Source organism: Bombina bombina, chromosome 7 (assembly GCF_027579735.1).
Source record: "Bombina bombina isolate aBomBom1 chromosome 7, aBomBom1.pri, whole genome shotgun sequence".
Classification (NCBI taxonomy): Eukaryota; Metazoa; Chordata; class Amphibia; order Anura; family Bombinatoridae; genus Bombina; species Bombina bombina.
The window spans coordinates 107436823-107464118 of NC_069505.1; the positions used below are offsets into that span (position 1 = coordinate 107436823).

General features: G+C 41.9%; 1 protein-coding gene across 2 annotated transcripts in view; it reads right to left on the reverse strand.

The window, feature by feature from the left end:
* The window catches only part of TP53I11 (tumor protein p53 inducible protein 11), a 421602-nt gene that overhangs the window by 222128 nt on the left and 172178 nt on the right, over positions 1 to 27296 (reverse strand). The window lies entirely within an intron of this gene.

Below are 27296 nucleotides of genomic sequence, written 5' to 3' on the forward strand. Positions count from 1 at the left end.
TAAGGAATATCCTCATGGATATGGAGTCTATTATAGTACCCAGGAATTCCACCCTGGTACTGGGAATAACATAATTTATGTAAGAACTTACCTGATAAATTCATTTCTTTCATATTAGCAAGAGTCCATGAGCTAGTGACGTATGGGATATACATTCCTACCAGGAGGGGCAAAGTTTCCCAAACCTCAAAATGCCTATAAATACACCCCTCACCACACCCACAATTCAGTTTAACGAATAGCCAAGAAGTGGGGTGATAAAGTGCGAAAGCATATAAAATAAGGAATTGGAATAATTGTGCTTTATACAAAATCATAACCACCACAAAAAAAGGGCGGGCCTCATGGACTCTTGCTAATATGAAAGAAATGAATTTATCAGGTAAGTTCTTACATAAATTATGTTTTCTTTCATGTAATTAGCAAGAGTCCATGAGCTAGTGACGTATGGGATAATGATTACCCAAGATGTGGATCTTTCCACACAAGAGTCACTAGAGAGGGATCGATAAAATAAAGACAGCCAATTCCTGCTGAAAATAATCCACACCCAAAATAAAGTTTAATGAAAAAACATAAGCAGAAGATTCAAACTGAAACCGCTGCCTGAAGTACTTTTCTACCAAAAACTGCTTCAGAAGAAGAAAATACATCAAAATGGTAGAATTTAGTAAAAGTATGCAAAGAGGACCAAGTTGCTGCTTTGCAAATCTGATCAACCGAAGCTTCATTCCTAAACGCCCAGGAAGTAGAAACTGACCTAGTAGAATGAGCTGTAATCCTCTGAGGCGGAGTTTTACCCGACTCAACATAGGCAAGATGAATTAAAGATTTCAACCAAGATGCCAAAGAAATGGCAGAAGCTTTCTGGCCTTTTCTAGCACCGGAAAAAATAACAAATAGACTAGAAGTCTTTCGGAAAGACTTAGTAGCATAATATTTCAAAGCTCTAACAACATCCAAAGAATGCAACGATTTCTCCTTAGAATTCTTAGGATTAGGACATAATGAAGGAACCACAATTTCTCTACTAATGTTGTTGGAATTCACAACTTTAGGTAAAAATTCAAAAGAAGTTCGCAACACCGCCTTATCCTGATGAAAAATCAGAAAAGGAGACTCACAAGAAAGAGCAGATAATTCAGAAACTCTTCTGGCAGAAGAGATGGCCAAAAGGAACAAAACTTTCCAAGAAAGTAATTTAATGTCCAATGAATGCATAGGTTCAAACGGAGGACCTTGAAGAGCTCCCAGAACCAAATTCAAACTCCAAGGAGGAGAAATTGACTTAATGACAGGTTTTATACGAACCAAAGCTTGTACAAAACAATGAATATCAGGAAGAATAGCAATCTTTCTGTGAAAAAGAACAGAAAGAGCAGAGATTTGACCTTTCAAGGAACTTGCGGACAAACCCTTATCTAAACCATCCTGAAGAAACTGAAAAATTCTCGGTATTCTAAAAGAATGCCAAGAAAAATGATGAGAAAGACACCAAGAAATATAAGTCTTCCAGACTCTATAATATATCTCTCTAGATACAGATTTACGAGCCTGTAACATAGTATTAATCACAGAGTCAGAGAAACCTCTTTGACCAAGAATCAAGCGTTCAATCTCCATACCTTTAAATTTAAGGATTTCAGATCCTGATGGAAAAAAGGACCTTGAGACAGAAGGTCTGGTCTTAACGGAAGAGTCCACGGTTGGCAAGAGGCCATCCGGACAAGATCCGCATACCAAAACCTGTGAGGCCATGCCGGAGCTACCAGCAGAACAAACGAGCATTCCTTCAGAATCTTGGAGATTACTCTTGGAAGAAGAACTAGAGGCGGAAAGATATAAGCAGGATGATACTTCCAAGGAAGTGATAATGCATCCACTGCCTCCGCCTGAGGATCCCGGGATCTGGACAGATACCTGGGAAGTTTCTTGTTTAGATGAGACGCCATCAGATCTATTTCTGGAAGTTCCCACATTTGAACAATCTGAAGAAATACCTCTGGGTGAAGAGACCATTCGCCCGGATGCAACGTTTGGCGACTGAGATAATCCGCTTCCCAATTGTCTATACCTGGGATATGAACCGCAGAGATTAGACAGGAGCTGGATTCCGCCCAATCCAAAATTCGAGATACTTCTTTCATAGCCAGAGGACTGTGAGTCCCTCCTTGATGATTGATATATGCCACAGTTGTGACATTGTCTGTCTGAAAACAAATGAACGATTCTCTCTTCAGAAGAGGCCAAAACTGAAGAGCTCTGAAAATTGCACGGAGTTCCAAAATATTGATCGGTAATCTCACCTCCTGAGATTCCCAAACTCCTTGTGCCGTCAGAGATCCCCACACAGCTCCCCAACCTGTGAGACTTGCATCTGTTGAAATTACAGTCCAGGTCGGAAGCACAAAAGAAGCCCCCTGAATTAAACAATGGTGATCTGTCCACCACGTTAGAGAGTGTCGAACAATCGGTTTTAAAGATATTAATTGAGATATCTTTGTGTAATCCTTGCACCATTGATTCAGCATACAGAGCTGAAGAGGTCGCATGTGAAAACGAGCAAAGGGGATCGCGTCCGATGCAGCAGTCATAAGACCTAGAATTTCCATGCATAAGGCTACCGAAGGGAATGATTGTGACTGAAGGTTTCGACAAGCTGAAATCAATTTTAGACGTCTCTTGTCTGTTAAAGACAGAGTCATGGACACTGAATCTATCTGGAAACCCAGAAAAGTTACCCTTGTCTGAGGAATCAATGAACTTTTTGGTAAATTGATCCTCCAACCATGATCTTGAAGAAACAACACAAGTCGATTCGTATGAGATTCTGCTAAATGTAAAGACTGAGCAAGTACCAAGATATCGTCCAAATAAGGAAATACCACAATACCCTGTTCTCTGATTACAGACAGAAGGGCACCGAGAACCTTTGTAAAAATTCTTGGAGCTGTAGCTAGGCCAAACGGCAGAGCCACAAACTGGTAATGCTTGTCCAGAAAAGAGAATCTCAGGAACTGATAATGATCTGGATGAATCGGAATATGCAGATATGCATCCTGTAAATCTATTGTGGACATATAATGCCCTTGCTGAACAAAAGGCAAGATAGTCCTTACAGTTACCATCTTGAACGTTGGTATCCTTACATAACGATTCAATATTTTTAGATCCAGAACTGGTCTGAAGGAATTCTCCTTCTTTGGTACAATGAAGAGATTTGAATAAAACCCCATCCCCTGTTCCGGAACTGGAACTGGCATAATTACTCCAGCCAACTCTAGATCTGAAACACAATTCAGAAATGCTTGAGCTTTCACTGGATTTACTGGGACACGAGAAAGAAAAAATCTCTTTGCAGGAGGTCTCATCTTGAAACCAATTCTGTACCCTTCTGAAACAATGTTCTGAATCCAAAGATTGTGAACAGAATTGATCCAAATTTCTTTGAAAAAACGTAACCTGCCCCCTACCAGCTGAGCTGGAATGAGGGCCGCACCTTCATGTGGACTTAGAAAACATAATTTATGCTTACCTGATAAATTCCTTTCTTCTGTTGTGTGATCAGTCCACGGGTCATCATTACTTCTGGGATATAACTCCTCCCCAACAGGAAATGCAAGAGGATTCACCCAGCAGAGCTGCATATAGCTCCTCCCCTCTACGTCAGTCCCAGTCATTCGACCAAGAATCAACGAGAAAGGAGTAACCAAGGGTGAAGTGGTGACTGGAGTATAATTTAAAAGATATTTACCTGCCTTAAAACAGGGCGGGCCGTGGACTGATCACACAACAGAAGAAAGGAATTTATCAGGTAAGCATAAATTATGTTTTCTTCTGTTATGTGTGATCAGTCCACGGGTCATCATTACTTCTGGGATACCAATACCAAAGCAAAAGTACACGGATGACGGGAGGGATAGGCAGGCTCATTATACAGAAGGAACCACTGCCTGAAGAACCTTTCTCCCAAAAATAGCCTCCGAAGAAGCAAAAGTATCAAATTTGTAAAATTTGGAAAAAGTATGAAGCGAAGACCAAGTTGCAGCCTTGCAAATCTGTTCAACAGAGGCCTCATTCTTAAAGGCCCAAGTGGAAGCCACAGCTCTAGTGGAGTGAGCTGTAATTCTTTCAGGAGGCTGCTGTCCAGCAGTCTCATAGGCTAAACGTATTATGCTACGAAGCCAAAAAGAGAGAGAGGTAGCAGAAGCTTTTTGACCTCTCCTCTGTCCAGAATAAACGACAAACAGGGAAGAAGTTTGGCGAAAATCTTTAGTTGCCTGCAAGTAGAACTTGAGGGCACGAACTACATCCAGATTGTGTAGAAGACGTTCCTTCTTTGAAGAAGGATTTGGACACAAGGATGGAACAACAATCTCTTGATTGATATTCCTGTTAGTGACTACCTTAGGTAAGAACCCAGGTTTAGTACGCAGAACTACCTTGTCTGAGTGAAAAATCAGATAAGGAGAATCACAATGTAAGGCTGATAACTCAGAGACTCTTCGAGCCGAGGAAATAGCCATTAAAAACAGAACTTTCCAAGATAACAATTTTATATCAATGGAATGAAGGGGTTCAAACGGAACACCCTGTAAAACGTTAAGAACTAAGTTTAAACTCCGTGGCGGAGCAACAGCTTTAAACACAGGCTTGATCCTAGCTAAAGCCTGACAAAAGGCCTGGACGTCTGGATTTTCTGACAGACGCCTGTGTAACAAGATGGACAGAGCTGAAATCTGTCCCTTTAATGAACTAGCTGATAAACCCTTTTCTAAACCTTCTTGTAGAAAGGACAATATCCTAGGGATCCTAACCTTACTCCAGGAGTAACGTTTGGATTCGCACCAGTATAGGTATTTACGCCATATTTTATGGTAAATCTTTCTGGTAACAGGCTTCCTAGCCTGTATCAGGGTATCAATAACCGACTCAGAAAAACCACGTTTTGATAAAATCAAGCGTTCAATTTCCAAGCAGTCAGCTTCAGAGAAGTTAGATTTTGATGTTTGAATGGGCCCTGTATCAGAAGGTCCTGTCTTAGAGGTAGAGACCAAGGCGGACAGGATGACATGTCCACTAGATCTGCATACCAAGTCCTGCGTGGCCATGCAGGCGCTATTAGAATCACTGATGCTCTCTCCTGTTTGATTTTGGCAATCAATCGAGGAAGCAGCGGGAAGGGTGGAAACACATAAGCCATCCCGAAGTTCCAAGGTGCTGTCAAAGCATCTATCAGAACCGCTCCCGGATCCCTGGATCTGGACCCGTAGTGAGGAAGTTTGGCGTTCTGGCGAGACGCCATGAGATCTATCTCTGGTTTGCCCCAACGTCGAAGTATTTGGGCAAAGACCTCCGGATGAAGTTCCCACTCCCCCGGATGAAAAGTCTGGCGACTCAAAAAGTCCGCCTCCCAGTTCTCCACTCCCGGGATGTGGATTGCTGACAGGTGGCAAGAGTGAGACTCTGCCCAGCGAATTATCTTTGATACTTCCATCATTGCTAGGGAGCTTCTTGTCCCTCCCTGATGGTTGATGTAAGCTACAGTCGTGATGTTGTCCGACTGAAACCTGATGAACCCCCGAGTTGTTAATTGGGGCCAAGCCAGAAGGGCATTGAGAACTGCTCTCAATTCCAGAATGTTTATTGGAAGGAGACTCTCCTCCTGATTCCATAGTCCCTGAGCCTTCAGAGAATTCCAGACAGCGCCCCAACCTAGTAGGCTGGCGTCTGTTGTTACAATTGTCCAGTCTGGCCTGCTGAATGGCATCCCCCTGGACAGGTGTGGCCGATAAAGCCACCATAGAAGAGAATTTCTGGTCTCTTGATTCAGATTCAGAGTAGGGGACAAATCTGAGTAATCCCCATTCCACTGACTTAGCATGCACAATTGCAGCGGTCTGAGGTGTAGGCGTGCAAAAGGTACTATGTCCATTGCCGCTACCATTAAGCCGATCACCTCCATGCATTGAGCTACTGACGGGTGTTGAATGGAATGAAGGACACGGCATGCATTTAGAAGCTTTGTTAACCTGTCTTCTGTCAGGTAAATCTTCATTTCTACAGAATCTATAAGAGTCCCCAAGAATGGAACTCTTGTGAGAGGAAAAAGAGAACTCTTCTTTTCGTTCACTTTCCATCCATGCGACCTTAGAAATGCCAGAACTAACTCTGTATGAGACTTGGCAGTTTGAAAGCTTGAAGCTTGTATTAGAATGTCGTCTAGATACGGAGCTACCGAAATCCCTCGCGGTCTTAGTACCGCCAGAAGGGCACCCAGAACCTTTGTGAAGATTCTTGGAGCCGTAGCCAATCCGAATGGAAGAGCTACAAACTGGTAGTGCCTGTCTAAGAAGGCAAACCTTAGATACCGGTGATGATCTTTGTGAATCGGTATGTGAAGGTAAGCATCTTTTAAATCCACTGTGGTCATGTACTGACCCTTTTAGATCATGGGTAAGATTGTCCGAATAGTTTCCATTTTGAACGATGGAACTCTTAGGAATTTGTTTAGAATCTTTAAATCTAAGATTGGCCTGAAAGTTCCCTCTTTTTTGGGAACCACAAACAGGTTTGAGTAGAACCCTTGTCCTTGTTCCGACCGCGGAACCGGATGGATCACTCCCATTAATAACAGATCTTGTACACAGCGTAGAAACGCTTCTTTCTTTATCTGGTTTGTTGACAACCTTGACAGATGAAATCTCCCTCTTGGGGGAGATAATTTGAAGTCTAGAAGGTATCCCTGAGATATGATCCCTAGCGCCCAGGGATCCTGAACATCTCTTGCCCAGGCCTGGGCGAAGAGAGAAAGTCTGCCCCCCACTAGATCCGGTCCCGGATCGAGGGCTCTCGGTTCATGCTGTCTTTGGGGCAGCAGCAGGTTTCCTGGCCTGCTTGCCCTTGTTCCAGGACTGGTTAGGTTTCCAGCCTTGCCTGTAACGAGCAACAGCTCCCTCCTGTTTTGGTGCAGTGGAGGTTGATGCTGCTCCTGTTTTGAAATTCCGAAAGGGACGAAAATTAGACTGTCTAGCCTTAGCTTTGGCTTTGTCTTGAGGTAGGGCGTGGCCCTTACCTCCTGTAATGTCAGCGATAATTTCTTTCAAACCGGGCCCAAATAAAGACTGCCCCTTGAAAGGTATATTAAGTAATTTGGACTTAGAAGTAACATCAGCTGACCAGGATTTTAGCCACAGCGCCCTACGTGCCTGGATGGCGAATCCTGAGTTCTTAGCCGTAAGTTTGGTTAAATGTACTACGGCCTCCGAAATGAATGAATTAGCTAGTTTAAGGACTCTAAGCCTGTCCGTAATGTCGTCTAGCGTAGATGAACTAAGGTTCTCTTCCAGAGACTCAATCCAAAATGCTGCCGCAGCCGTAATCGGCGCGATACATGCAAGGGGTTGCAATATAAAACCTTGTTGAACAAACATTTTCTTAAGGTAACCCTCTAATTTTTTATCCATTGGATCTGAAAAAGCACAGCTATCCTCCACCGGGATAGTGGTACGCTTAGCTAAAGTAGAAACTGCTCCCTCCACCTTAGGGACCGTTTGCCATAAGTCCCGAGTGGTGGCGTCTATTGGAAACATCTTTCTAAATATTGGAGGGGGTGAGAACGGCACACCGGGTCTATCCCACTCCTTAGTAACAATTTCAGTTAGTCTCTTAGGTATAGGAAAAACGTCAGTACTCGCCGGTACCGCAAAGTATTTATCCAACCTACACAATTTCTCTGGTATTGCAACGGTGTTACAATCATTGAGAGCTGCTAAAACCTCCCCTAGTAATACACGGAGGTTCTCCAATTTAAATTTAAAATTTGAAATATCTGAATCCAATCTGTTTGGATCAGAACCGTCACCCACAGAATGAAGCTCTCCGTCCTCATGCTCTGCAAGCTGTGACGCAGTATCAGACATGGCCCTAGTATTGTCAGCGCACTCTGTTCTCACCCCAGAGTGATCACGCTTGCCTCTTAGTTCTGGTAATTTAGACAAAACTTCAGTCATAACAGTAGCCATATCTTGTAATGTTATCTGTAATGGCCGCCCAGATGTACTAGGCGCCATAATATCACGCACCTCCCGGGCGGGAGATGCAGGTACTGCCGCGCGAGGCGAGTTAGTCGGCATAACTCTCCCCTCGCTGTTTGGTGAAATTTGTTCAAATTGTACAGATTGACTTTTATTTAAAGTAGCATCAATACAGTTAGTACATAAATTTCTATTGGGCTCCACCTTGGCATTGGAACAAATGACACAGATATCTTCCTCTGAGTCAGACATGTTTAACACACTAGCAATAAACTTGCAACTTGGTTATAATCTTTTTTAGCAAAAACGTACTGTGCCTCAAAGAGGTACTAAACGATTAAATGACAGTTGAAATAATGAACTGAAAAACAGTTATAGCATCAAACTTTAAAACAACACAACTTTTAGTAAAGGTTTGTTCCCATTAGTAAAATAACAATAATTAAATTTGACATAAAAAATTACAGAGCAACGTTTTTATTCACAGTCAATATAAAATTCTCACAGCTCTGCTGAGAGAATCTACCTCCCTCCAAAGAAGTTTGAAGACCCCTGAGATCTGTCAGAGATGAACCGGATCATGCAGGAAATATAAGAGTAGCTGACTGGAAATTTTTGATGCGTAGCAAAGAGCGCCAAAAACGGCCCCTCCCCCTCACACACAGCAGTGAAGAGAAACGAAACTGTCACAATTAAAAGCAAACAACTGCCAAGTGGAAAATAATGCCCAAATATTTATTCACTCAGTACCTCAGAAATGTAAACGATTCTACATTCCAGCAAAAACGTTTAACATGATAAATACTTATTAAAAGGATTAGTGACTTTTAACAGAGTAGTTCCGGTGAAATACCATCCCCAGAATACTGAAGTGTATACATACATGTCATTATAACGGTATGGCAGGATTTTCTCATCAATTCCATTCAGAAAATAAAAACTGCTACATACCTCAATGCAGATTCATCTGCCCGCTGTCCCCTGATCTGAAGCTTTTACCTCCCTCAGATGGCCGAGAACAGCAATATGATCTTAACTACTCCGGTTAAAATCATAGTAAAAAACTCTGGTAGATTCTTCCTCAAACTCTGCCAGAGAAGTAATAACACGCTCCGGTGTTATTGTAAAATAACAAACTTTTGATTGAAGTCATAAAAACTAAGTATAATCACCATAGTCCTCTCACACATCCTATCTAGTCGTTGGGTGCAAGAGAATGACTGGGACTGACGTAGAGGGGAGGAGCTATATGCAGCTCTGCTGGGTGAATCCTCTTGCATTTCCTGTTGGGGAGGAGTTATATCCCAGAAGTAATGATGACCCGTGGACTGATCACACATAACAGAAGAAACAGGCTTTGCCTTTCTAGCAGGCTTGGATTTATTCCAGACCGGAGATGGTTTCCAAACTGAAACTGCTCCTGAGGATGAAGGATTAGGCTTTTGTTCTTTGTTGAAACGAAAGGAACGAAAACGATTATAAGCCCTGTTTTTACCCTTAGATTTTTTATCCTGTGGTAAAAAAGTTCCTTTCCCACCAGTAACAGTTGAGATAATAGAATCCAACTGAGAACCAAATAATTTGTTACCCTGGAAAGAAATGGAAAGTAGAGTTGATTTAGAAGCCATATCAGCATTCCAAGTCTTAAGCCATAAAGCTCTTCTAGCTAAAATAGCTAGAGACATAAACCTGACATCAACTCTGATAATATCAAAAATGGCATCACAGATAAAATTATTAGCATGCTGAAGAAGAATAATATCATCATGAGAATCATGATCTGTTACTTGTTGCGCTAAAGTTTCCAACCAAAAAGTTGAAGCTGCAGCAACATCAGCCAATGATATAGCAGGTCTAAGAAGATTACCTGAACACAGATAAGCTTTTCTTAGAAAGGATTCAATTTTCCTATCTAAAGGATCCTTAAACGAAGTACCATCTGACGTAGGAATAGTAGTACGTTTAGCAAGGGTAGAAATAGCCCCATCAACTTTAGGGATTTTGTCCCAAAATTCTAATCTGTCAGACGGCACAGGATATAATTGCTTAAAACGTTTAGAAGGAGTAAATGAATTACCCAATTTATCCCATTCTTTGGAAATTACTGCAGAAATAGCATTAGGAACAGGAAAAACTTCTGGAATAACCACAGGAGATTTAAATACCTTATCTAAACGTTTAGAATTAGTATCAAGAGGACCAGAATCCTCAATTTCTAAAGCAATTAGAACTTCTTTAAGTAAAGAACGAATAAATTCCATTTTAAATAAATATGAAGATTTATCAGCATCAACCTCTGAGACAGAATCCTCTGAACCAGAAGAGTCATCAGAATCAGAATGATGATGTTCATTTAAAAATTCATCTGTAGAGAGAGAAGTTTTAAAAGATTTTTTATGTTTACTAGAAGGAGAAATAACAGACATAGCCTTCTTTATGGATTCAGAAACAAAATCTCTTATGTTATCAGGAACATTCTGCACCTTAGATGTTGAGGGAACTGCAACAGGCAATGGTACATTACTAAAGGAAAAATATTATCTGCTTTAACAAGTTTGTCATGACAATTAATACAAACAACAGCCGGAGGAATAGCTACCAAAAGTTTACAGCAGATACACTTAGCTTTGGTAGATCCAGCACTAGACAGCGATTTTCCTGTAGTATCTTCTGACTCAGATGCAACGTGAGACATCTTGCAATATGTAAGAGAAAAAACAACATATAAAGCAAAATTGATCAAATTCCTTAAATGACAGTTTCAGGAATGGGAAAGAATGCCAAAGAACAAGCTTCTAGCAACCAGAAGCAATAAAAAATGAGACTTAAATAATGTGGAGACAAAAGCGACGCCCATATTTTTTAGCGCCAAATAAGACGCCCACATTATTTGGCGCCTAAATGCTTTTGGCGCCAAAAATGACGCCACATCCGGAACGCCGACATTTTTGGCGCAAAATAACGTCAAAAAATGACGCAACTTCCGGCGACACGTATGACGCCGGAAACGGAAAAGAATTTTTTGCGCCAAAAAAGTCCGCGCCAAGAATGACGCAATAAAATGAAGCATTTTCAGCCCCCGCAAGCCTAACAGCCCACAGGGAAAAAAAGAGTCAAATTTTTGAAGGTAAGAAAAAAATGATTAATTCAAGTGCATTATCCCAAATATGAAACTGACTGTCTGAAAAATAAGGAATGTTGAACATTCTGAGTCAAGGCAAATAAATGTTTGAATACATATATTTAGAACTTTATAAACAAAGTGCCCAACCATAGCTTAGAGTGTCACAGAAAATAAGATTTACTTACCCCAGGACACTCATCTACATGTTTGTAGAAAGCCAAACCAGTACTGAAACGAGAATCAGCAGAGGTAATGGTATATATAAGAGTATATCGTCGATCTGAAAAGGGAGGTAAGAGATGAATCTCTACGACCGATAACAGAGAACCTATGAAATAGACCCTGTAGAAGGAGATCACTGCATTCAAATAGGCAATACTCTCCTCACATCCCTCTGACATTCACTGCACGCTGAGAGGAAAACCGGGCTCCAACTTGCTGCGGAGCGCATATCAACGTAGAATCTAGCACAAACTTACTTCACCACCTCCATCGGAGGCAAAGTTTGTAAAACTGAATTGTGGGTGTGGTGAGGGGTGTATTTATAGGCATTTTGAGGTTTGGGAAACTTTGCCCCTCCTGGTAGGAATGTATATCCCATACGTCACTAGCTCATGGACTCTTGCTAATTACATGAAAGAAAAGAGAACTCTTTTCTAAGTTTATTTTCCAACCATGAGATCGAAGAAGAAACATATGAGATTTCAAATGGTCCTCAGCCAGACGACAGGATGCTGCTTGAACCAGAATATCATCTAAGTATGGAGCCATTGCTATAACTCTGGTTCTGGCCACTTCAAGCAGAGCCCCTAGAACCTTCTTAAAAACTCTTGGAGCAGTAGCTAGACCAATAAGAAGTGCAATAAACTAGAAGTGCTGGTCCAGGAACGCAAACCTTAGGAACCTGAAGTGTTCCTTGTGGATTGGAACGTGAAGGTAAGCATTGTCCTTCCTGAACTAAGGGAAGGATAAACCTTATCATCTCCATCTTGAACGAGGGGACAGATAGGAATCTGTTTAAGCACTTTAGGTCCAGAATTGGGTGGAAAGTGTCCTTCTTTGGGACCACAAAAAGGTTTGAACAGTATCCCAAACCTCTTTCTGCGAGAGGTACCGGGACAATTATTCCTAGGGAGGAGAGATCCCTCACGCACACCATAAAGGCTTCTCTCTTTTTTGGCCTGGAAGACAAGTTTGATAGAAGGAACCAGCCCCTTTGTGGATGAGACTTGAAACCTATCTTGTATCTCTGAGCGATGACCTCCAGGACCCACGAGTCTTGCATGTCCCCAAACCAAGCGTCTGAGAAGAGCTACAGTCTGCCCCCTAAATGATCCAGAACCGGATCGGGGGCCACCCCTTCATGCCAACTTGGTCTTGGCCGGCTTCTTGCTCTGCTTGGATTTATTCCAGGACTGAGCCGGTTTCCATGTACCCTTGGATTGTTTGAGCTTTGCAGAGGGCAGACGACAAAAATTAGGACCTTGTCCCTTAGGCTTGTTCTTCTTATCCTGCGGTAAAAAGGCACCCTTGCCTCCAGTAACCGTGGAGATACAGGAAGATAAAGGAAGAAGAAAGGGAAAATGAAAAACCAATCTTTTCCCATTCACTTAATATTCGCCATTTTTACGGGAACCGGGAAAGTTTGTGAAACAACCCCGTCCTTGTAGACCTTATCTAATTTAGGAATCAAAAGTTCCACAGGCAATTTGGGGTCTGGAACCTCTAACGTAGCCAAAACTTCCTTCAACAGAAAGCGTAAATGCTCAATCCTAAATCTGAAGTCCGGTTCCTCCGCAGCTGGAGATTTAGAGGCAGCAGATTCCGACCCAAAAAGAGTGCCCTCTGAAGTATCAGAGGCGCCTTCATCATCGGATAATCTTGTATCAGTTAAATCCAATTAACTAGTTGATGACCCCTGGGAAGGATAGCAATATTTGACCTTGCGCTTAGCAAGGCGAGGTAAAGCACTAAAGGCTGCAGACACTGCCATTTGTAACTGCTCAGTAAAGTCTGGCGGTAAAAGGCCCCCTCCAGATGGAGGATTAGGAGTGCTACGGGAATCTGCATTTGTATTAGTAGATGACTGCAGGGTGCGCACCTCACGGGATGGAGACTCCTCAGAGGTGGACGGCTCAGTGGTATGAAACATATTAACCTTCTTTGACATGATTACTTTATCAAGGCTTTTGGAACATAGTTGAGCGAGCATACCACGGCCTCATCACAATATATACATGTATTAGACTTAGGTAAAGAGGAAGTAAAAGCAGACTTGATTAATAAGAAAAAAAAACGGCACCTTTATACCCCCAATGGCTGGGGAACTCACCACCTCCTATGACCCAGGCCAAAACAAAGAAACTGCTTCTTCTCCGGTAAACCGCACAGTCAGGAAAGAGGAAATAAGTGTGACAACACCCAGTCACGTAGTGCGCAATGCAGGACCGCCCCTGCTATAATAGCAAAAAAAGCACGCCAAGCCTTTCAGGCTGCACAGCTCCCAAAATGAAAGTCAAAAACCCTGTAGATTACATGAACAGACAAAACATCTAGAAAAGACCAGCTGCATTACTTATTTTGCCTGAAGTGCTCTTATTTTTCTCTGCTGGATATATATAATTTAACCCTATGGTGCCTTGTAACAAAATGTAAGCATTGCTGTAACACACTCGCATGTTAACTCAAGAAGTGAAATAGTTGACAATGTGACAAATAAAAGGCAATGCAACACAGTAGTCCCACATCTATAAGTTCTTACCATTCACTTGGGTCTCCATGCCCATAAAGGTTTAACAAAATGCTAGTGATGGAATTAAAGCAGACAGCATCTGATGAGAGCCAGAAAAAAAAAAAAAGACAACACAGAGCAGATTAGCTGGAAATCTTAACACTATGAGCACTGGAGCAGAAGACACTACACACCGAGGACAGGAAAAAAGGCTAAGGTTCATAAAAATAAAATAAATACAAATAAAAACTAGAGAGTGGAGGACAAAGCAAGCATAAAGAAAGCAAATGTGAAAAGGAGACAGCAAGTGGGAGAGTATAGCGGAAAAACAAAAATGCTAAAAGGAGCGTGAAACAAAAAAAACAAAACAAAAAAAAAACAATTATGCTTACCTGATAATTTAATTTCCTTCTGTACGAGGAGAGTCCACGGCATCATTCCTTACTTTTGGGAAATACTGAACCTGGCCACCAGGAGGAGGCAAAGACACCCCAGCCAAAGGCTTAAATACTCCCCCCCCCCCCCCCACTTCCCTCATATTCGCCATCTTTAGCCAGCAGATTCCGACCCAAAAAGAGCGCCCTCTGAAGTATCAGAGGCGCCTTCATCATCGGATAATCTTGTATCAGATAAATCCAATTAACTAGTTGATGACCCTTGGGAAGGATAGCAATATTTGAGCTTTCGCTTGCGCTTAGCAGGGCAAGGTAAAGCATTAAAGGCCGCAGACACTGCCATTTGTAACTGCTCAGTAAAGACTGGCAGTAAAAGGCCCCCTCCAGATGGAGGATTAGGAGTGCTACGGGAAGCTGCATGTGTATTAGTAGATGACTGTAGGGTGCACACCTCACGGGACGGAGACTCCTCAGAGGTGGACGGCTCAGTGGTATGAAACATATTAACCTTGCACTTACAAAGCAGACTATTGATTAATAAGAAAAAACTGCACCTTTATACCCCCAATGGCTGGGGAACTCACCACCTCCTATGACCCAGGCCAAAAAAGAGAAACTGCTTCTTCTCCGGTAAACCGCACGGTCAGGAAAGAGGAAATAAGTGTGACCACACCCAGTCACGTAGTGCGCAATGCAGGACCACCCCCTGCTATAATAACAAAACAGCATGCCAAGGCTGCACAGCTCCCAAAACAAAAGTCAAAAACCCTGTACGTTCCAATATCTGCCTGAGCCTCACCTCACATATTTCGCAGCATAATCAAATAAACTTATGTGATGAATCCCCATTGTTCAATAATCCCCCTCCTGAGATATTAACCCTTGATTCCATATATATATAAAAGGAGCCACACTGTGACCCTGTCTTCTTGAGTTATCATAGGTGTAAAAAAAATAAAATAAACAATCTTACCGGAATCTATGCTGTGGAACAGAAACATAGCCTCTCAAGTTTGACAGTCTTTTATCATCGCTCCTGACATGGACTTAAGTGATGGAAGCAGGCAGTGAAACTTGTCAACACTGATTGCTTAGGAGTTGTTAATACGAGTCTGGATGCGTTCGCAGAAAGACTCTCCCTGTATCTCCAGACTCTTCAATGCTCTCACTGGGAGGCTGACAAGACTACTTAAAACTCCAGTCCCATTTCAAAGGGTAGATACCCTTCATAAAGAACTACTCTGAATCTTCTGACATTTCTCTGCTAACCTCCTGTGACGAAAGGCAAATAATGACTGGGATATGGAGGGAAGTAGGGGGAGTATTTAAGCCTTTGGCTGGGGTGTCTTTGCTTCCTCCTGGTGGCCAGGTTCAGTATTTCCCAACAGTAAGGAATGATACCATGGACTCTCCTCATATTAAGAAGGAAATTAGAAAACACAACAGAAAAGGGTAAAAGGCAGAGGAAGATGAGGAAAATCAGTGTGAAAAAAGAAGAGATTAGTACTAAAAAAAAAATAAGAAATTATGAGAGGGAAGAGGAGAATGTGTAAAACCGATTCAGTGAAATTAGAAAACCAGTGGAAAAAATGTATCAAAGTGCAAAAAAAAGTGTGCAAACAAAGAGAATGTAAAGCTAAAGCAAAAGACTGATAACAAAAACACAAGAAGATAAAGAGGGAAAACGAGAGAGAGGAAAAAAAACCAGTAAACAATAAGGACAGGGTAAAAAGACAGAATAAAGGAAAGTACTTAAAGGGACACTCAAGTCCAAATTAAACTTTCATGATTCAGAAAGAGCACCCAATTTAAAAAAATCTCTCCAATTTACTACAATTATTAAATTTTGCACAAACTTTATCTGCACATTTTGTGCGGCAACAGCTCCTACTGAGCTCTCAGAGTATACACATACTAGTCTGTGATTGGCTGATTTCTGTCACATGATACAGGGGGCTATATTTTTACGTGACAGCCATCAGCCAATCACAGACTCGTATGTATACAGTCACAGTGCCTCAAAGTGTGTATATAAAAAGACTGTGCAACATTTAGTAATGGAGGTAAATTGTAAAGTCTCTTAAAGGGACATAATACTCATATGCTAAATCCCTTGAAACTGATGAAGTATAACTGTAAAAAGCTGACAGCACAATATCACCTGAGCATCGCTATGTAAAAAAGGAAGATATTTTACCTCACAATCTCCTCAGCACAGCAGAGTAAGTTCTGTGTAAAAACAGAATTTATGTTTACCTGATAAATTACTTTCTCCAACGGTGTGTCCGGTCCACGGCGTCATCCTTACTTGTGGGATATTCTCTTCCCCAACAGGAAATGGCAAAGAGCCCAGCAAAGCTGGTCACATGATCCCTCCTAGGCTCCGCCTACCCCAGTCATTCGACCGACGTTAAGGAGGAATATTTGCATAGGAGAAACCATATGTTACCGTGGTGACTGTAGTTAAAGAAAATAAATTATCAGACCTGATTAAAAAAACCAGGGCGGGCCGTGGACCGGACACACCGTTGGAGAAAGTAATTTATCAGGTAAACATAAATTCTGTTTTCTCCAACATAGGTGTGTCCGGTCCACGGCGTCATCCTTACTTGTGGGAACCAATACCAAAGCTTTAGGACACGGATGAAGGGAGGGAGCAAATCAGGTCACCTAAATGGAAGGCACCACGGCTTGCAAAACCTTTCTCCCAAAAATAGCCTCAGAAGAAGCAAAAGTATCAAATTTGTAAAATTTAGAAAAAGTGTGCAGTGAAGACCAAGTCGCTGCCTTACATATCTGATCAACAGAAGCCTCGTTCTTGAAGGCCCATGTGGAAGCCACAGCCCTAGTGGAGTGAGCTGTGATTCTTTCAGGAGGCTGCCGTCCGGCAGTCTCATAAGCCAATCGGATAATGCTTTTAATCCAGAAGGAGAGAGAGGTAGAAGTTGCTTTTTGACCTCTCCGTTTACCAGAATAAACAACAAACAAAGACAAAGTTTGTCTGAAAACCTTAGTAGCTGCTAAGTAAAATTTGAGAGCACGAACTACATCCAAGTTGTGCAACAAACGTTCCTTCTTTGAAACTGGATTAGGACACAAAGAAGGCACAACTATCTCCTGGTTAATGTCTTTGTTAGAAACAACTTTTGGAAGAAAACCAGGTTTAGTACGCAAAACCACCTTATCTGCATGGAACACCAGATAAGGAGAAGAACACTGCAGAGCAGATAATTCTGAAACTCTTCTAGCAGAAGAAATTGCAACCAAAAACAAAACTTTCCAAGATAATAACTTAATATCAACGGAATGTAAGGGTTCAAACGGAACCCCCTGAAGAACTGAAAGAACTAGGTTGAGACTCCAAGGAGGAGTCAAAATTTTGTAAACAGGCTTGATTCTAACCAGAGCCTGAACAAAGGCTAGAACATCTGGCACAGCTGCCAGCTTTTTGTGAAGTAACACAGACAAGGCAGAAATCTGTCCCATCAAGGAACTTGCAGATAATCCTTTTTCCAATCCTTCTCGAAGGAAGGATAGACTCTTAGGAATCTTAACCTTGTCCCAAGGGAATCCTGCAGATTCACACCAACAGATATACCAAATTATGTGGTAATTTTCTGGTTACAGGCTTTCAGGCCTGAACAAGAGTATTAATAACAGAATCTGAGAACCCTCGCTTTGATAAGATCAAGCGTTCAATCTCCAAGCAGTCAGCTGGAGTGGGTCGAACGGACCTAGAACAAGAAGGTCTCGTCTCAAAGGTAGCTTCCATGGTGGAGCCGATGACATATTCACCAGATCTGCATACCAAGTCCTGCGTGGCCACGCAGGAGCTATCAAAATCACCGACGCCCTCTCCTGATTGATCCTGGCTACCAGCCTGGGGATGAGAGGAAACAGCGGGAACACATAAGCTAGTTTGAAGGTCCAAGGTGCTACTAGTGCATCCACTAGAGCCGCCTTGGGATCCCTGGATCTGTACCCGTAGTAAGGAACTCTGAAGTTCTGACGAGAGGCCATCAGATCCATGTCTGGAATGCCCCACGGTTGAGTGACTTGGGCAAAGATTTCCGGATGGAGTTCCCACTCCCCCGGATGCAATGTCTGACGACTCAGAAAATCCGCTTCCCAATTTTCCACTCCTGGGATGTGGATAGCAGACAGGTGGCAGGAGTGAGACTCCGCCCATAGAATGATTTTGGTCACTTCTTCCATCGCTAGGGAACTCCTTGTTCCCCCCTGATGGTTGATGTATGAACTTGGCCCTCGCTAGCTGAGGCCAAGCTTTGAGAGCATTGAATATCGCTCTCAGTTCCAGAATATTTATCGGTAGAAGAGATTCTACCCGAGACCAAAGACCCTGAGCTTTCAGGGATCCCCAGACCGCGCCCCAGCCCATCAGACTGGCGTCGGTCGTGACAATGACCCACTCTGGTCTGCGGAAGGTCATCCCTTGTGACAGGTTGTCCAGGGACAGCCACCAACGGAATGAGTCTCTGGTCCTCTGATTTACTTGTATCTTCGGAGACAAGTCTGAATAGTCCCCATTCCACTGACTGAGCAGGAACAGTTGTAATGGTCTTAGATGAATGCGCACAAAAGGAACTATGTCCATTGCCGCTACCATCAAACCTATCACTTCCATGCACTGCGCTATGGAAGGAAGAGGAACGGAATGAAGTATCCGACAAGAGTCTAGAAGTTTTGTTTTTCTGGCTTCTGTCAGAAAAATCCTCATTTCTAAGGAGTCTATTATAGTTCCCAAGAAGGGAACCCTCGTTGACGGAGATAGAGAACTCTTTTCCACGTTCACTTTCCATCCGTGAGATCTGAGAAAGGCCAGGACAATGTCCGTGTGAGCCTTTACTTGAGGAAGGGACGACGCTCGAATCAGAATGTCGTCCAAGTAAGGTACTACAGCAATGCCCCTTGGTCTTAGCACCGCCAGAAGGGACCCTAGTACCTATGAGAAAATCCTAGGAGCAGTGGCTAATCCGAAAGAAAACGCCACGAACTGGAAATGCTTGTCCAGGAATTCAAACCTTAGGAACCGATGATGTTCCTTGTGGATAGGAATATGTAGATACGCATCCTTGAAATCCACCTTGGTCATGAATTGACCTTCCTGGATGGAAGGAAGAAGTGTTCGAATGGTTTCCATCTTGAACGATGGAACCTTGAGAAACTTGTTCAAGATCTTGAGATCTAAGATTGGTCTGAACGTTCCCTCTTTTTTGGGAACTATGAACAGATTGGAGTAGAACCCCATCCCTTGTTCTCCTAATGGAACAGGATGAATCACTCCCATTTTTAGCAGGTCTTCTACCCAATGTAAGAATGCCTGTCTTCTTATGTGGTCTGAAGACAACTGAGACCTGTGGAACCTCCCCCTTGGAGGAAGCCCCTTGAACTCCAGAGAATAACCTTGGGAGACTATTTCTAGCGCCCAAGGGTCCAGAACATCTCTTGCCCCAGCCTGAGCGAAGAGAGAGAGTCTGCCCCCCACCAGATCCGGTCCCGGATCGGGGGCCCGCATTTCATGCTGTCTTGGTAGCAGTGGCAGGTTTCCTGGCCTGCTTTCCTTTGTTCCAGCCTTGCATAGGTCTCCAGGCTGGATTGGCTTGAGAAGTATTACCTTCCTGCTTAGAGGACGTAGCCCTTGGGGCTGATCCGTTTCTGCGAAAGGGACGAAACTTAGGTTTATTTTTGGTCTTGAAAAGACCTATCCTGAGGAAGGGCGTGGCCCTTGCCCCCAGTGATATCAGAGATAATCTCTTTCAAGTCAGGGCCAAAGAGTGTTTTCCCCTTGAAAGGAATGTCAAGCAATTTGTTCTTGGAAGACGCATCCGCTGCCCAAGATTTTAACCAAAGCGCTCTGCGCCACAATAGCAAACCCAGAATTTTTTCGCCGCTAACCTAGCCAATTGCAAGGTGGCGTCTAGGGTGAAAGAATTAGCCAATTTAAGAGCACGAATTCTGTCCATAATCTCCTCATAAGAAGAAGAATTACTAATAATCGCCTTTCCTAGCTCATCAAACTAGAAACACGCGGCTGCAGTGACAGGGACAATGCATGCAATTGGTTGTAGAAGGGAACCTTGCTGAACAAACATCTTTAGCAGACCTTCTAATTTTTTATCCATAGGATCTTGGAAAGCACAACTATCTTCTATGGGTATAGTGGCGCGCTTGTGTAGAGTAGAAACCGCCCCCTCGACCTTGGGGACTGTCTGCCATCAGTCCTTTCTGGTGTCGACTATAGGAAAACAATTTTATAAATATGGGGGGAGGTACTAAAGGTATACCGGGCCTGTCCCATTCTGTACTAACAATGTACGCCACCCGCTTGGATATAGGAAAAGCTTCGGGGGGCCCCGGGGCCTCTAAGAACTTTTCCATTTTACATAGTGGTTCTGGAATGACCAGATAATCACAATCATCCAAATTGGATAACACCTCCTTAAGCAGAGCGCGGAGATGTTCCAACTTAAATTTAAAAGTAATCACATCAGGTTCAGCTTGTTGAGAAATGTTTCCTGAATCTGAAATTTCTCCCTCAGACAAAACCTCCCTGGCCCCCTCAGACTGGTGTAGGGGCCCTTCAGAAACCATATCATCAGCGTTCTCATGCTCTACAGAATTTTCTAAAACAGAGCAGTCGCGCTTTCACTGATAAGTGGGCATATTGGCTAAAATGTTTTTGATAGAATTATCCATTACAGCCGTTAAATGTTGCATAGTAAGGAGTATTGGCGCACTAGATGTACTAGGGGCCTCCTGTATGGGCAAGACTGGTGTAGACGAAGGAGGGGATGATGCAGTACCATGCTTACTCCCCTCACTTGAGGAATCATCTTGGGCATCATTTTTACTAAATTTTTTTATGACATAAAATACATATAGTTAAATGAGAAGGAACCTTGGTTTCCCCACAGTCAGAACACAATCTATCTGGTAGTTCAGACATGTTAAACAGGCATAAACTTGATAACAAAGCACAAAAAACGTTTTAAAATAAAACCGTTACTGTCACTTTAAATTTTAAACTAAACACACTTTATTACTGCAATTGCGAAAAAGTATGAAGGAATTGTTCAAAATTCACCAAAATTTCACCACAGTGTCTTAAAGCCTTAAAAGTATTGCACACCAAATTTGGAAGCTTTAACCCTTAAAATAACGGAACCGGAGCCGTTTTTATATTTAACCCCTTTACAGTCCCTGGAATCTGCTTTGCTGAGACCCAACCAAGCCCAAAGGGGAATACGATACCAAATGATGCCTTCAGAAAGACCTTTCTATGTATCAGAGCTCCACACACATGCAGCTGCATGCCATGCTGTCCTCAAAAACAAGTGCGCCATACCGGCGCGAAAATGAGGCTCTGACTATGATTAGGGAAAGCCCCTAAAGAATAAGGTGTCAAAAACAGTGCCTGCCGATATAATCATATCAAAATACCCAGAATAAATGATTCCTCAAGGCTAAATATGTGTTAATAATGAATCGATTTAGCCCAGAAAAAGTCTACAGTCTTAATAAGCCCTTGTGAAGCCCTTATTTACTATCTTAATAAACATGGCTTACCGGATCCCATAGGGAAAATGACAGCTTCCAGCATTACATCGTCTTGTTAGAATGTGTCATACCTCAAGCAGTAAGAGACTGCACACTGTTCCCCCAACTGAAGTTAATTGCTCTCAACAGTCCTGTGTGGAACAGCCATGGATTTTAGTTACGGTGCTAAAATCATTTTCCTCATACAAACAGAAATCTTCATCTCTTTTCTGTTTCTGAGTAAATAGTACATACCAGCACTATTTTAAAATAACAAACTCTTGATTGAATAATAAAAACTACAGTTAAACACTAAAAAACTCTAAGCCATCTCCGTGGAGATGTTGCCTGTACAACGGCAAAGAGAATGACTGGGGTAGGCGGAGCCTAGGAGGGATCATGTGACCAGCTTTGCTGGGCTCTTTGCCATTTCCTGTTGGGGAAGAGAATATCCCACAAGTAAGGATGACGCCGTGGACCGGACACACCTATGTTGGAGAAAAGTTATTCTCAGCTGCTCCCAGCTGCAGGTAAACAAATTTAAAAAAATGAAGAAATGAACAGCAGCCAATCAGCATCAGCAGTGCTGAGGTCATGAACTCTTACTGTGATCTCATGAGATTTCACTTAACTCTCATGAGATTTCATAGTAAGCTTCCTTTACCTGATTGGTGAAATAATATGAGAGTGCACGATGCTAGTCCCTTCAGATGTCCCAGGACAAACACACTAAAATGCTGCTTAGAAATCCTTTACAATGGGAGGTGGCTACTGAGGAACTTTTGAGGTAAAATATCTTTCTTTTTTACATAGAGATGTTCAGGTGATATTTTCTAATCAGCTTTTTACAGCTATGCTGCATCACTTTCAAGTGTTTAAACATTTGGGTATTATGGCCCTTTAAGACTGCATACACTATCTGAATCGTGAATGTTTAATTTTGACTTTAGTGTCCCTGTAAGAAAGAAATGAAGAGCATGCTTATGGCAGCAGTTTTGCAACAGTGCAAGAGCACTAGATGACAGCACTATGTCCTGTCATGTAGTGCTCCAGATGTGCACGCTACCTATCTAGATATCTCTTCAACAAAGAATAATACGAGAATGAAGCAAATTTGATAATAGAAGTAAAATGGAAACTTTTTTAAAATTGTATTCTCTATCTGAAACATGAAAGAAAATGTTTAGGTCTCATGTCCCTTTAAGTGAGCGTAAAAAAAGGGAGCGAATGAGTATGAAAAGGAAGAGTGTGTTTGTGAGAAATTATGCAATGCTGTAAGCTAATTTGAAAATAAAGCAAGTACTCACAAGGAATGCCAAGCAATAACAAAACATAATTTATGTAAGAACTTACCTGATAAATTAATTTTTTTCATATTGGCAAGACTCCATGAGCTAGTGACGTATGGGATATACAATCCTACCAGGAGGGGAAAAGTTTCCCGAACCTCAAAATGCCTATAAATACACCCCTCACCACACCCACAATTCAGTTTAATGAATAGCCAAGTAGTGGGGTGATAAAGAAAGGAGTAAAAAGCATCAACAAAGGAATTTGGAAATAATTGTGGTACAGTATATACAAAAAAATCATAACCACCATAAAAAGGGTGGGCCTCATGCCAATATGAAAGAAATTAATTTTTCAGGTAAGTTCTTACATAAATTATGTTTTCTTTCATGTAATTGGCAAGAGTCCATGAGCTAGTGACGTATGGGATATCAATACCCAAGATGTGGAACTCCACGCAAGAGTCACTAGATAGGGAGGGATAAAATAAAAACCAGCCATTTTCCGCTTAAAAATGACAAGAAAAACTTAAAACATCAGCAGAAGAATCAAATGGAAACAGCTGCCTGAAGAACTTTTCTACCAAAAACTGCTTCTGAAGAAGCAAATACATCAAAACGGTAGAATTTAGTAAATATATGCAAAGAAGACCAAGTTACTGCTTTGCAAATCTGATCAACTGAAGCTTCATTCTTAAGAGCCCACAGAGTGGAGAATGATCTAGTAGAATGAGTCGTAATTCTCTGAGGCGGGGTCTTACCAGACTCCAAATAAGCTGAAGAAATCAAAAGCTTTAACCATGAAGCCAAGGAAATAGCAGAAGTCTTCTGACCTTTCCTAGGACCCGAAAATATAACAAATAGACTAGAAGTATTCCTGAAATCTTTAGTAGCTTCAACATAATATTTCAAAGCTCTTACCACATCCAAATAATGTAAGGATCTTTCCAAAGAATTCTTAGGATTAGGACACAAGGAAGGGACAATAATTTCTCTACTAATGTTAGAATTCACAAACTTAGGTAAAAATTGAAAAGAAGTCCGCAAAACTGCCTTATCCTGATGAATAAATCAGAAAAGAGAATTCACAAGAAAGAGCAGAAAGCTCAGAAACTCTTCTAGCAGAAAAGATAGCCAAAAGGAACAACACTTTCCAGGAAAGTAGTTTAATGTCCAAAGAATGCATAGGCTCAAAAGGAAGAGCCTGTAACGCCTTCAAAACCAAATTAAAACTCCAAGGAGGAGAAATTGATTTAATGACAGGCTTAATACGAACTAAAGCCTGTACAAAACAGTGAATATCAGTAAGTTTAGCAATCTTTTTGGTGAAATAAAACAGAAAGAGCAGAGATTTGTCCCTTCAAGGAACTTGCTGACAAACCTTTATCCAAAACATCCTGAAGAAACTGTAAAATTCTAGGAATTCTAAAAGAATGGCAAGAAAATTTATGAGAATACCATGAAATGTAAGTCTTCCAAACTCGATAATAAAGCTTTCTAGAGACAGATTTACGAGCTTGTAACATAGTATTAATCACTGAGTCAGAGAAACCTCTATGAGTTAGCACAAAGCGTTCAATTTCCATACCTTTAAATTTAATGATTTGGGATCTTGATGGAAAAATGGACCTTGAGACAGTAGGTCCGGGGAAGGTTGGCAACTGGACATCCGAACAAGATCCGCATACCAAAACCTGTGTGGCCATGCTGGAGCCACCAGCAACAAACGATTGTTCCATGATGATTTTGGAGATCACTCTTGGAAGAAGAACTAGAGGCAGGAAAATGTAAGCAGGATGATAACACCAAGGAAGTGTCAGCGCATCCACTGCTTCTGCCTGAACATCCCTGGACCTGGACAGGTATCTGGGAAGTTTCTTGTTTAGATGAGAGGCCATGAGATCTATCTCTGGAAGACCCCACATCTGAACAATCTGAGAAAACACATCTGGATGGAGAGACCACTCACCTGGATGTAAAGTCGGACAGCTGAGATAATCCGCCTCCCAACTGTCTACACCTGGGATATGCACCGCAGAGATTAGACAGGAGCTGGATTCCGCCCAAGCAAGTATCCGAGATACTTCTTTCATAGCTTGAGGACTGCGAGTCCCATCCTGATGATTGACATATGCCACAGTTGTGATATTGTCTGTCTGAAAGCAACTGAACGGTTCTCTCATTAAGAGAGGCCAAAACTGAAGAGCTCTGAGAATTGCACGGAGTTCTAAAATATTGATTGGTAATCTCGCCTCTTGAGATTTCCAAACCCCTTGTGCTGTCAGAGATCCCCAAACAGCTCCCCAACCTGAAAGACTTGCGTCTGTAGTGATCACAGTCCAGGTTGGCCGAACAAAGGAAGCCCCTTGAACTAAACGCTGGTGATATAACCACCACGTCAGAGAGTGTCGAACATTGGGATTTAAGGATATTAACTGTGATATCTTTGTATAATCCCTGCACCATTGATTCAGCATACAAAGCTGGAGAGGTCTCATGTGAAAACGAGCAAAAGGAATCGCGTCCGATGCTGCAGTCATGAGGCCTAAAACTTCCATGCACATAGCCACTGAAGGGAATAACTGAGACTGATGGTTCCGAAAAGCTGCAACCTATTTCAAACGTCTCTTGTCTGTTAGAGACAGAGTCATAGACACTGAATCTATCAGGTAGCCTAAAAAGGTGACCCTTGTCTGAGGAATTAAGAAACTCTTTGGTAAATTGATCCTCCAACCATGTTTTTGAAGAAACAACACTAGTTGATTAGTGTGAGATTTTGCAGAACGTAAAGACTGAGCTAGTACCAAGATATCGTCCAAATAAGGAAACACCACAATACCCTGCTCTCTGATTACAGCGAGTAGGGCACCTAGAACTTTTGAAAAGATTATTGGAGCTGCTGCTAGGCCAAATGGAAGAGCAACAAATTGGTAATGCTTGTCTAGAAAAGAGAATCTCAGGAACTGATAATGTTCTGGATGAATCGGAATATGAAGGTATGCATCCTGCAAGTCTATTGTAGACATACAATGTCCTTGCTGAACAAAAGGCCGAATAGTCCTTAGTCACCATCTTAAAAGTTGGTACTCTTATATAATGATTCAAAATTTTCCAATCCAGAACTGGTCTGAATGAATTTTCCGGGATGAACCGGCATGATTTCCCCTGAAGACTACAGGTCTGAAATACACTTCAGGAAAGCCTGAGCTTAAACTGGATTTGCTGGGATACGCGAGAGAAAAAATCTCACAGGAGGTCTTACTCTGAATCCTATTCAATATCCTTGAGAGACAATGCTCTGAATCCATTGATTTTGGACAGAATTTATCCAAATATCATTGAAAAACCTTAATCTGCCCCCTACCAGCTGAGCTGGAATGAGGGCTGCACCTTCATGCGGACTTAGGGGCTGACTTTGGTTTCTTAAAAGGCTTGGATTTATTCCAATTTGAGGAAAGCTTCCAATTGGAAGCAGATTCCTTGGGAAAAGGATTAGACTTTCGTTCCTTATTTTGACGAAAGGAACGAAAATGGTTAGAAGTCTTAGATTTACCCTTAGGTTTTTTTTATCCTGAGGCAGAAAAACCCCCTTTCCTCCAGTTATAGTTGAAATAATAGAATCCAACTGAGAACCAAATAAATTACTACCTTGGAAAGAAAGAGAATATAATCTAGACTTAGATGTCATATCAGCATTCCAAGATTTGAGCCATAAAAGCTCTTCTATCTAAAATAGCTAAAGACATGGATCCAACATCAATTTTGATATAAAAAATGGCATCACAAATAAAATGATTAGCATGTTACAGTAAGCTAACAATGCTAGATATGTCAGAATCCAATTCTTGTTGCGCTAAATTCTCCAACCAAAAAGTTGATGCAGCCGCAACATCAGCCAAAGAAATTGCAGGCCTTAGAAGATGACCTGAATATAAATAGTCTTTCCTTAGATAGGATTCAAGTTTCCTATCTAAAGGATCTTTAAAAGAAGTACTATCTTCCATAGGAATAGTTGTACGTTTAGCAAGAGTAGAAATAGCCCCATCAACTTTGGGGATCTTTTCCCAAAACTCTATAGAAATTGCTGGTAAAGGATACAATTTTTTAAACCTTGAAGAAGGAATAAAATGAGTACCTGGCTTATTCCATTCCTTAGAAATCATA